Source organism: Mus caroli, unplaced genomic scaffold (genome assembly GCF_978045245.1).
Source record: "Mus caroli unplaced genomic scaffold, Mus_caroli_1 scaffold_7, whole genome shotgun sequence".
NCBI classification, from domain to species: Eukaryota; Metazoa; Chordata; class Mammalia; order Rodentia; family Muridae; genus Mus; species Mus caroli.
The window spans coordinates 45,968,829-45,981,664 of NW_028227262.1; the positions used below are offsets into that span (position 1 = coordinate 45,968,829).

A 12,836-nucleotide genomic window follows, 5' to 3' on the forward strand; every position below is an offset into this window, starting at 1 on the left:
TTCACTATTAAGTCTGTGAGAAATGGAGGCTGATGCAGCCTTGTAAGTTGAAATATACAGGGAGTTCCAGGACTTCCGAATAAACCAACTCAATATTTATACACTTGAAAATATATTCTATATTGGGGTGTGTGTGTGTGTGTGTGTGTGTGTGTGTGTGTGGCAGCTGTAAAATCAGCCAAGGGCAGCTCTCTAGCCATGTGTTTCTGTTTCTGCCTTACAATTAGCAGTAAGTAGCTCAAATCTGACTGGGGTGTTTAACATTTCATTCTTGCTCTAGAAATTGACCCCATTGCAGCTAAAAGTAGAATGCCCTTATTTTAATTTTTACAGCTTACCATACCATGATTACAGTGACCAAGTGGTCCCTTTACTTACACCTATGTTCTTAAAAGATGCTGAGTAACAAAATTCCTTTCTAGTTAAAAGCTTTAAAATATTTGTTTTTACCAAACCTCTCATGAATAACTGACAAAAGTAAAATGCAATCTCTCTTCGGAAGTAAAATTAGCCAACTGTCAAAAAATTAGTCACACTCTAAAACCCAAGAAAGACATTTATAAATATTCTCTGCCAAAGAAATAACTGTGTAGATACAAAATGACAGAAATATTTATTTAGGATAACCTCTTGTTAGAATCAACTCAAACAATAGTGAATAGAACAAAGGGTAAATGAATGTGGTATAGTTCTATTTTCATTAGGATGTATCTATATAAAGGGACGGATCACTGGTGTGCATACAGCTCAAAAAATGTGTTGGTAAGTCAATGAGGCCAGACACACAGAACAGTTTGATTCTATTTATATAAAGTCCCAGAATAGAAAAAATTCTTCTGTGATATGGCCTAGTCAGCCATCATTGGGAAGAGAGGCCCCTTGGTCTAGCAAACTTTATATACCCCAGTACAGGGGAATGCCAGGGCCAAGAAGTGGGAGTGAGTGGGTAGGGGAGCAGGGCGGAGGGAGGGTACAGGGGACTTTTGGGATAGCATTTGAAATGTAAATGAAGAAAATGTCTATTAAAAATGTGGGAAAAAAAAGAAAACATTCTTCTGTGATGGAATAAATAAGAATGTGGTACATCTGTGAAATGAGAAGAAAGAAAGTGCATTGACCAAAGAGTGTCACAGGAAGAGCTTTGAAAAATACGGAAAATTTTTAGTTTAAGAGTTTCAAGGCATGCTTATACATTTTACAGTCTCACTCAACTTATGATGGGCTTTATGATGCTGATAGAGTATAGTTTTAAATGCTAAGCATAAAATCCCTGTGAAATCATGAGCTTTAAAATGGTGATGCCAAGATACATTTGTAATAAACTCTGAACATAGCAAGTGATTTGTTTTATTGTTGATGGTTTTTTAAGTTAATTTTGTTTTCTGATCATTACACACACACACACACACACACACACACACACACACACACACACACATTATATATATATAATGTATTCTGGTTATTTTCCCTCCATTCCCCCTTCTTACATACCTCCATATCTACCAGCTTCCAGGATCCCCAGTTCCAGATTCAAGGCTTTTATCTTTACCTGGGGACTCATCTGTGTTAGCATTAGATTGAACCCTCCATAAGAATCATACAACAGAAGACAGTGACTCTACCTCTTACCCAATCTATACACGTTCAATAGATCTTCAGTCCTTGATAGGTACCCCAAGCCCTTCCTTCATCCATGCCTGAGTGTCAACAGGCTTGTTCTTGTACAGACTCAGAGCAGAACCCACAGTTTGGTGAGATCATAGTTGCAATGGCCATGTGCTAGCAAGAAGTCAGTATTTCATGTCTCCCCATTATCTTCTCTCCACTTTCTTCCACAGTGCCCCCAGATAGAATTAGGGATTAGCACTTATCTGAAAGGTTGCAAAAATTTTAAGTCAACCAAGTTAATTTGGATCTGGACATGTTCTCATTTAGTATTGTTTGGACTGCTTTAAAATGCTTAAACATCAAAATGTATATTCATGTTTTTGAGAATCTATTAAATTTTGCCAATAATTGTATAGCAAAATATGGTTGAGCTTATTCTACAACATTGTTCTTTTATGTTGAAACCTAATAAATACCTGGAATCATCAGTGAGGCACTGTAAGGCACCAATGCAAGTTCCCAGATGAAAGACGAAAATCAAGAGACCTGGAGAAATAACAGGGAGTAAGTTCACACAACAATATTTCAACCAAAATATATGAGTTTGAAACAATATTACAGCTTTATTTGAGAACAATTGGTTTCAATGTTTACAGCAAACGAATTGCAACATCTGGAATTATCAGTGATGAGATATTTGCTCCTTCATATACACACCTATATACACATAAACTCAGAAATATTTGTAAAAACTGTTAGTCTTTTAAACTAAATCCTTAGTTCTACAGGTATTAATACTTTTTTGGTTTTTCAAGACAGGGTTTCTCTGTGTAGCCCTGGCTGTCCTGGAACTCACTTTGTAGACCAGGCTGGCCTTGAACTCAGAAATCTGCTTGCCTCTGCCTCCCAAGTGCAGAGTGGGATTAAAGGTGTGCACCTGATCCTCCTGAGTGGGATTAAAGGCATGCACCACCAACGCCAGGCTCGGTATTAATACTTAATAGAGCTTCATTTTTAAATATTTGTTGGGTACCATCTCCCCTCAAAACAAGTATGAAAATACATATTTGCTAATGGATGTTATATTTGGATATACCTTTGGATATAATTTTTTCACAAAATTACCTTTTATGAAGGGTAAGTTATACACAATAAAACATGTCTATTCTATACATGGTTACTGAGTTTTGACAAGTAGATATGTCTATGTCTTTATTGTCACATTCAAGAGAAAAAAGAAGAAGAAACTACAGGTAGTCATGGTTAGAAGGAATGGATAGAGAAAGTTTTGCAAGCAGCTGCATCGGTGAATGACTTTTTAGAAGTACATGCATATTTTCTCATTAAGATGATAATTATTTCTCCCTTGTCTTTAACAAATCTTCTTTCACATGGCCAGGTGATTAATGGAAATAATTCTGTTTCTCTCTCTCTCTCTCTCTCTCTCTCTCTCTCTCTCTCTCTCTCCCTCTCTCTCTGTGTGTGGTGTGTGTCTGTCTGTCTGTCTCTCCGTGTCTCTGTCTCTGTCTCCCTTCTTTCCTCTCCTTCTCCTTCCCCCTCCCCTTCTCCCTGTCTTCCCCAGTCTCTGTGTAGTGCAGTATAATGTTTACTTTACATACCAAAAGCCCCTTACTCTCCTCCCATTCACCCACCCACCCAATCCCATCTACTCCTCTGTCTTTTCAGAAAAGGACCAGCCTCAATGGATATCAACCAGCCATGGCATATCAAGTTTCAGTGAGACTAGGCACCTCTCTTTAATGCAAGACAAGACAACCCAGTAGGGAGAAGGGGTCCCAAAGGAAGGCAACAGAATCAGAGATAGCCCAGGCTCCTGATGTTAAGAGTATCACATGAAAACTAAGTTTCCCAATGGTTACATATGGGTAAAACACACAGGTCCATTCCATGCAGGTTCTCTGGTTGGCAGTTCATGCAATGATTTAGTTGATTCCTTAGGTTTTCTTGTTGCATCCTTGACCCCTCTGGCTCCTTCAATCCTTCCTTCTCCTCTTCCAAAGGATTCCCCAAGCTCCATCTAATGTTTAGCTCTGGGTTTCTGAATCTGTTTCCTTCAGTTGCTGAATGAACCCTCACTGATGACCTTAGAGCTAGATGTCAAGCATTTCCAATAAAATTATTCCTAATGACATTCTGCCATACTCCTAAGGGAATAACTCTTAAGGCAAGGCAAAGCAGAATGCATTGTTTCTATATCAGATCAGGATATGTTGTTTTTCCATAAGACCTGAAGAATAGTCATTTCTATATTATTATTCTGACAAAGAAATAACTCTCTCTCTCCCCCTCTCTCTCTCTCCCCCCTCTCTCTCTCTCTCTCCCTCTCTCTCCCCCTGTCTCTGTCTCTTTTGCTAAATTATTTATTTATTCCCTTTTACAACCCAACTACAGCTCTTCCTCTCCTCCTAGCACCCCCTCATTTAAATCCTCCTTCATTCCATTCCCCCCTTTCCCCCTTCTAGTATCTTCTGGATGCCTAATACCACCCTCCCACACACACACACACATACCACCACAACCACACACACGTCTAGTCAATGTAGGACTAGGGACATTCTCTTCCACTGAAGCTAGATAAGACTGCCCATTTCGTGGCAGGGATCCACAGACAGGCACACAACAGGCTCAGGGAAAGCCCCTACTCCAGTTGTTTGAAGGACTCACAAAACCAAGTTGCTCGTTGGCTACATATGGGCAGAGGGGCCTAAGTCCAGCTTGAGTTCAATCTTTGGTTGGTGATTCAGTCTTTGGGAACTCACAAGGGTCCAGGTTAATTGACTCTGTTTGTCTTTTTGTTGAGTCCCTGTCTTCTTTGGGCCCCCCAATCTTTCTCTCAACCCTTCTGTAAGACTTCTTGAGCTCCATCTAATGTTTTGATGTCAATCTTTGCATCTCTTTTCATTGGCTGCTTGGTGGAGCCTCTCAGATGATAACTTTGCTAGATTTCTGCCTGCAAGCATAATAGAGTATCATTAATACTCTATTATAGTGTCAGGGATTGGTTCTTACCCATGGGATGGGTCTCAATTTGAAGCAGTCAGTAGTTGGCTATTCTCTCAGAAATAACACATTGGTTATGCTATTTTTTTGTTTTTGTATATCTTGTAGGCAGGACACATTTTGGGTCAAAGACTTTGTAGGTGGGTTGCTATCCTTATCCTTACACTGGGAGTCTTGCGGAGTATACGAAGTGGTCACTTCAGAATCTATATCCCCCTCTGCTAGGAATCTCAGCTATAGTTGCCCCCTTAGACTCTCTAAGGCCTCTCTCCTGCTTTCCCTACGTATAATCTCCCCTCATCCCACCTTATTCCCCTCCCTGTCCCCTCTTTCACACAGTACCCTTCTTCCATTGAACTCTGATATCTATTTTGTTTTTCCTTCTGAGAAAGGTTCAAGCATCCTCCCTTGTCTCTTTTTTGTTACATGGCCTCTTTGGATCTATTTATTATAACACGGTTATCCTGTACTTTATGGCTAATATCCACTTATAAGTGAGTTCATACCATGTATGTCCTTTTTGGTCTGGGCTACCTCACTCAGGATGATAATTTATAGTTCCATCCATTTGCCGGTGAAATTCATGATGTCCTTGTTTTTAATGGCTGAATAGTATTCCATTGTGCAGATATAAGGCATCAAAGTAACTTTCTCTTAATGGTTTCCAATGAAGCTGTGTTATCTTCACCTTTTACTATGTTTATTTTTATTTTCATTTTTTCAGTAGCTCTCTTCTTCGTATCATACATGGTCATCAAACTGCTACTAGGATTTCACATCTGTTACTGCAAATTCTAACCTTAGGGAATGTTCCCTTGGGAATTTTCTTTAGGTTAAAGGCTGTCAGGTACAAAGCTGCACTGTCCTTTGGCAGCTTCCACAATACAGGAGCTTTCCCCAGACTATTCTATATGGTGTTTTAAATCCTAAGGCAGGAGAGTTGAGGTGTTTTCATTAATAATATTGGAGGGAACTGGAAGATAAGGCCAGAAAAGAATGGTATAGCTGAGAATTAGTTAAACTGTCTCATATTCTCAGTGGGTCCCGCATGCAGAGTTGCACCTGCCCAAGAGCTCTCTGGATTCGTGAATGAAAGACACACACACACACACACACACACACACACACACACACACACATACACACACAAGCTAATTTTTATGTCTTGACTAACTCAATGGCTGGGCACTTCTAAACCTCCCATGGCTAGCACACATTCCCCTCCAGTAACTTCTGAGTTAAAGTCTATATTTCATCTCTGCTACCCCAGACACAATTGGAGGAATGGACTCTAGAGCCACTTCCCCAGATTCTTACATGGCAGCAGGACTTTACGTCTGCTCTCTTTTCTTCCCTGTCATTGTGATTCTGTCTATTCTTCTCTCCTCCCTTGGTCCCTTGCTTGTACAATCTAAAAGTCCTGCTTCTGTTTACCTGCCCAGCCTTTGGCTGTAAGGCAATTCTTTATTACCAATGTAACCCAGTTAGGGGCAGGGACCCTCAGAGTGTGGAAGAAGTTTTTTGGGTGCCTAGTTAAAACAAAGCATTAGAACCAATTACCAAAAGAACTGTCTACTTTCCATGGCCTCCAAAGTTAACAATCCCCATAATACTCCTTCCTGAGGAGTTGAGTTAGTAAACCATTTAGCATATGGGCTTAAATTGGGGAAAGAAAGGTTTAAGTTCTCTACTTGTGATGAATTTCAGTCTTTCTAAGCAGTAATGGAGATTCCAGATAAACAGAGTTAGAATACCACAAGATCATGTGAGTGTAGATTTACAGTAAATAAGAGAATATACAATTAAAATATCAGTTAAATATGCAAGGTCCAAATATCAATACCATCACTATTAAGATTATAGTAGGCCTAACAAATTTCCACTGCAAAAATGCTGATCTCCAAACCTGTTCATCAAAAGGGATTGTTGTCTCTGGGCTGGAGTTTCAGGTATACTCTCATACTTAGATTCCAGGAAGCTGTATAAAGAAGACAAAAATATTACAAGAGGCAAGACCAGAAACTCATGTCAACAAATACTCCTGTAATTTCTGACCCGCTGATAGAACCAAAGATATTTATGCCTTCTGGTCAAGGACAAGAATTTCACAAGTTTCTGCCTTAAATTCTTTGGACAGTTTTTATCTCCTGTTTGCTTCAATAACAACTGAATATTATTGTAGAATATGAGATCATGTACATCCTTTTAACTCCTTCCAAAATTCATCAGACCATATGTCAGTCAAACACACTGTAGAAAATAACACATATAAACAAATAAAATACAGTTCTTTGATTCCAATCACTTGAAATATACTTTATCCTGTTGAGTGGGTTGTGGTGGCAGTTGGGTACCTAAGAACAGGGGAGTTAGATGGTATTTAAGAGCCTTTTTGCACAGAGAACATTCTTGCAGTTCTGTTGATGGTTCTTGAACAATACAAACATATGAATCCACACATTTCTTTCTGACAGCACCAGTTCAAAAGCAAGTTATTCAGAACCTAAACACAAAAAAGAAACTGAAAATGAGTTATTTTCTTAACTCTTCCCAAAATCCTGTCAACATCTTTCTATATTGATCTGTCAAGGCTATGTTAACAATAGAACAATTACAACACTCAGTGTTGTCCTGTTTTTCAAAGCCTGCCCATCTACCTTAGAAATGAATCTGTACTTTAATTAGTAGACTTCTGTCTATGATAAAATACTTGTAGAAAAAAATCATTCTCAGATGCAAATAATGAAAGGAAAGTTTCTTTTATGTTCACAGGCATACCCTAGTAGGCAGAGTATACAAAGACCATTGTCCCATGATGTCTCATAAATAGCTATTTGTCTTCCTACAGTGTGCCACCCCTCTGGAAACTCAAAATCTTTACCTTTGGTTTTTACGCCTTCCTGTTACCCATATCTGAATGCTTTTAGGTTTATGGACTTTTGGTTTTCTTTTGTTAACTTGACTTAAAGACTCCTGGTCAGAATCCATAGGATATGCAGATACATTTACTCTCCTCTAGAGAAGTCTTTGCAAAGGGAGACACCTTGGCTTCATTCATAATTTTTTTATGTCTTCATATAGAATTATTCAGAAGAAATAAAAAAACATTATTGATTATTTCCTCCTATCTGTGAGGGATTCTTTAAAAAGTTTGAAAGGATTTAGAAAATATAAAAGAAAATTGAAACAGAAAAGGGAAAGAATACAAATCACATCCCAGTTCTTATAAGCCATGATGTCCAGAAGTAAATGGCATAAGAATATACTTACCTTAATTTTAGATCCCTCTTATCCAAATGGGGTATATTTCAAGATTCTCAGGGAACTTCTTCCAAGTGTAAACAGCACAAAATCCCATATCTGCTATTTTTCTTACACACACACACACACACACACACACACATATATGTATATATATATATATATATATATATATATATACACATATGTTCTGTGACAAATGCTTGATTTATAAACAAATCAAGGTTGAAAATGAGCTTTTCAACATAGTACACCTTTTTCCTCAATCTGGCGGCTAATTTTCATCTTTTCAGATAAAGGAACCCTCTTTTGGCTCCATATTTGACTTCACAATGTCACAGTTTCTGTACTCTATGTCAATAGTAAGTAACATAAATTATTCTTGAGAAAAAGCCATATGGTACCATGAGAGAGAATCTAATAACTAACATGTCTAATAAGAGAAGAACTGCAAGGTCATATAAACAAAATGTGTGTGCTAGACAAATAAGGATTCACCTCCCAAGCAAGATAGAACATGGCTATATGAGAATTCATAATGATAGTCAGAATAGTGTGAATTTAAAACTGAGTCTTGAATTTTCTAACAGTACATTTCAACATTAGTTGAGTAGGAGAAATTGAACCCATAGAAAGCAAAACTGTAGGTAAGACGATGGAGATGATATATTTTTTAAGACAGTCATATATTTAAATGCATAATTATGTATACTTATATATCACAATACACAAAGGCATATATTAGAATCTATAATAGAAAATGAATAAATAAAAGGAGTGCAGATGGTTTTACTTTATGTGATCTAAGCATATTTTATCATGCAACTTGTGTCTTTGTTGTGTCAAAGACCAGTGTTGATGTTGTACTCCATAGCTTTTGGGCTTTGTGGATGCTTAGTATTTTCATCCAACAACATAGGAATGTTCAGTTACATTAAATACTCAGAAGATAAATAACAATTTTTCAAAGAAAAATATTGAATTTCAAATTTTCATGCTATGAAGTCATGTAAATTACATCCTACAATGACCCAAGACTTATATTTCAAATAACTGTCAGATTTTTTTAATACTCATTAACCATATTGTTGGCACACAAGCTGTAGGCAGTAGAACATCAGAAACAAAGTTTGGCGAAAATACAGAACATCCTTTATAAAATACAGTGATGTATTCAAATGCCATGTTATATAAAATTGGCCTAGAAATTCACACTTTAGTAAACTAATAAAGTTAGTATCCAGAGGCTCTCATTTCTATCACAGGAACACTGTGTGCATTAAGCATTTGGAGGGCAATCATGTCTATTCTGCTATGGTCTTAACAAAATGTGGAAGAGAAAAACCATCCTTCCAACCAATCTAGACACAAATGGAGAAGAGATGATGACGGAGGTGGAAGGTTGCATGTATAACAGTGACTATCAGTTGAAAGGTACAGAAGACAGGGATGGAGTTACAAGATCACAAGAAAATAAAAGAAGAAGGAGAGCTTTAAAAAGGGAACAAAATTTCTAGTACTGAGGAGGCCGAGCAGGGTGGATCATTTTGGGTCAACTTGGTCAACAGTCAATTCTAGGTTTGCCAGGGCTAAGTAATAAGACCCAATGCAAAATAAAACAAATAAACAAATGAAAATCTGGGAGATAAAAGTAACATAAAAAACATTACTAGATTGAAAAAGGAAAATGCATAATAGTCATTTCCTTTAGATATATAGAGTTCCTAAAGAAAACATTTGAATAAAATGGACCAGAAATATGTAAGACTTTGGATAAAAGAAAAGGCAATCACTGAGTATGTTCATATAATAATTACCTCAACTCTTAAAAGCTTTCATATACTTTAGCATGTTTTATTTTGTCTTATTTTTGTTTGGTTAGTTTCATTTGGTTTTGAATACAACTTCTCTGTTTGTCCTTGGCTGATCAATTGGATTTTTATAGTGAAGACCTGAGTTTTATAGATATTATTAAATAAATTTGGGTATGTTTTTGTTTCTCCTGGAACAACAGAAAAATAAAACATTCACAGTAGATATTTACATTTCAGTGAATAAAATTCAGCTAAACCAGCCAAGTACATGTCATCAGAGCCTTGAAGAGCCTGTTATTTTGATTACCATAAGCCTGGTTTGCCACTTACGGAGTAACTTCTTCAAAGTTCACTATTTCATCAACTACATTAAAAAAGTCATACAATTTCATACAAAAGACAAGTTATACAATTAAAGGAAAAGGATTTTAGCAACAAGTTTAGAAAACAATTCTAGAAATGTTATTGGTATTTTTATTATACTCTAAATAAATCATTTAATAGTAATACTCAAAAAAATATAGAAGTAATAAAATTTTCTGTACGTACACTCACACACACAGTTTAAATATTTTAATTGGCAAACGTCAATGAAAGCAGAAAGAACTCATACTCTTAAGTAAGTCCCTGGCTTGTTTTAAAATGGGGCACAGTGTCAACTATTAATAGCCATGTATCTCTCTTTTATAGAAACTGATCAGCTCTCTAAAGACTTTCACCACTGCCCTGAATTAAAGAGCAGTCAGGATAGTTTGCTCCTTCCTTCAGTGCACTAAAAGAGTTAGCAAAATCTCTCGGTTCCGTGCCTTATAGTTTCTAAGAAACGTGTTAAATTTTTATACATTGTGTCTGTCGTTTGGCATGGGTAGGAGGTGAGGAAGTGGCTAATAAATGAAGGTGAGGAATCCATGGGCAGGAGAGACAGTGGCATTATATTGATTCAAAAGAAGTTAATGTAGGGTTCACACTAGTCTGCACTACCACTTATCTACAATTATACTGTCAGACAATCAATAGTCCTTAATTGTCATAATAACAGTGTTTGGAAATTTCAAGCCCTACTCTTGCATGTGTACAACTTAGCAACAGTAATATAAACATAATTGGATTTGCACAGGAAATAACATCATTATTATAAACTAACTTGAATGAACTTTCAGAATAATAAAATTAAAAAGCCATGCCAGCATAGATATTTTTTTAGAAATGTAATTGGTTACTGTAACATGCAACTACAGTATTCCTAATGACACTAAGAATAATACATTGAGTTGAATATTCCTGGTAACAGTTATCCCTTAGTAATGTGAATAAACCTAAAAAGATTTCAGAGTGAATGTACCTCACAAACTTATGGCCATTAACACCTAGTCCCTAGATGGTGACACTGTTTTAGTGGATTGAGGGATCTCTTGGACATGAAGCCTGGAAGGCAGATGCAGGGACATAGAATCCTGATTTGAGAGTGACGTAATAGTTTCACTTTCAGCCTGAGCTTACTGTTTCCTGTTCTATGGAGTTCTTCAGGGTAACAGCCATGTTCTTGCACTGCCTTGAACTCAGCTATGTCTTCTGTCTAGCAAGCCATGTGCCTTGGTTTGCTTCTGTTAGGCGTTTAGAGATAATGATTACAAAGTAACTTCTGCACTTGATCTTAGCCAAAGGGCCGAGAAGCGATGAGAAAACAACTTCTATATGTTTCTTTCACTTATGATTTGTTGGTTTTTATTTTATGTGTGACTGTATTACCTGCATGCAAATGTCTGTACCACACAAGTGCAATGCCTGGAAAGGCCAGAAATGGGCATTGGATGCCCTGTAACTAGAGTTACTGATGGTTGTGAACAACCATGTGGGTGCTGGTCCCAGAACTCATGTCGTCTGCAAGAACAAACAGTATCCTTTACTACTGAGCCATGTCTCTAGCCTTGCACTCCTTACTTGACTAACTACAGCAGATTCTATATCCTAGATAACCACTGAATAGTGAATGTTCATGTTCTACTCACAATGAGAAAATAAATGACTAATGCTTAATATCTAAAATTTTTGTCTTTAAATATTATAAGGCTTTTTGGGAATATGTCATTCTGTAAAAGGCTTGATTTTCAAGAAAGACCTGAATTAGATCCTGGAACATGTGTTGAAAACAAACAACAACAACAAAAAACATCCAGGTGCAGTGTAATCACAGTGTTGGCAAGACAGAAGCAAAAATAAGCAGATCTCTAGAACCTCCCTGGCTAGCTAGCCTAGAATATGTGGTAAGTGTGAGACCAGCAGGATACCCTGACCCAAAACAGAGGCCAGTGCTTAGAGTTAACCCCTAAGGTCATCCTCTGCCCTCCACACACCTGCCCACCCACACACATGAATACAGTCACACATGCCCAACACCATATATAAACAGAGAGAGAGAGAGAGAGACAGAGAGAGAGCTTTTTATATGCCTATGCTTCCTCCCATTCCAATATCATCCTTTGTGTCATTGGCAGCATTGAACATGTAATGTTTCTTAATATATTTCAGAGAAATGGGGAGATGGCACTTCTACTAAGAGCATTTGCTGTTGTTACATAGGACCTATATCAGTTCCTAGCACCTACATCAGATGGCTCACGAGTGCCCATAGCTCCAGTATCAGGGGTTCCAATGCTATCTTCTGGCTGTAGCAGGCATCTACATGCATGTGGTGCATTCACACACAAACACACACACACACACACACATTCAGGCACACACACATACACATAAAAATGAAATTTAAGTAAACAACAACAAAAAAAACTGTGATTCTATGATGTTTTCCTTAGGAACAGAACTAGGAATCATAGTCTGTCTTTCATAGGTTCATAAGGAATAAGTTAGGTCAACGGTAAATATGACCCAATGTGCCCCAAGAATTGCAAGCCAGAGTTAAACTGCCCTGCACCTGCTGCCTTGCTGACAAAGACTGTTACATTCTACTCAGTGATTCACACATTCTGTCCTTATTGCCACTAAATATATGAAAACACATATTTATTTCCAGGAGAAAATCTAAAACCAAGCAAAGGTAACCTGGAATTCATTTAGTATTTTTTTTCATCTTAAACTTGAAGAGTAAACAAGAATGGTACAATTTACAAA

At 37.3% G+C, this 12,836-nt stretch overlaps 1 protein-coding gene and 1 non-coding gene across 2 annotated transcripts in view; both read right to left on the reverse strand.

Annotated features, from left to right (window-relative positions):
• The window catches only part of LOC147003865 (MLV-related proviral Env polyprotein-like), a 154,262-nt gene that overhangs the window by 26,382 nt on the left and 115,044 nt on the right, over window positions 1-12,836 (reverse strand). The gene's annotated exons all lie outside the window — the stretch shown is intronic.
• LOC115031377 (small Cajal body-specific RNA 16) lies at window positions 5,361-5,538 on the reverse strand. Its single transcript, XR_003837018.1, has one exon.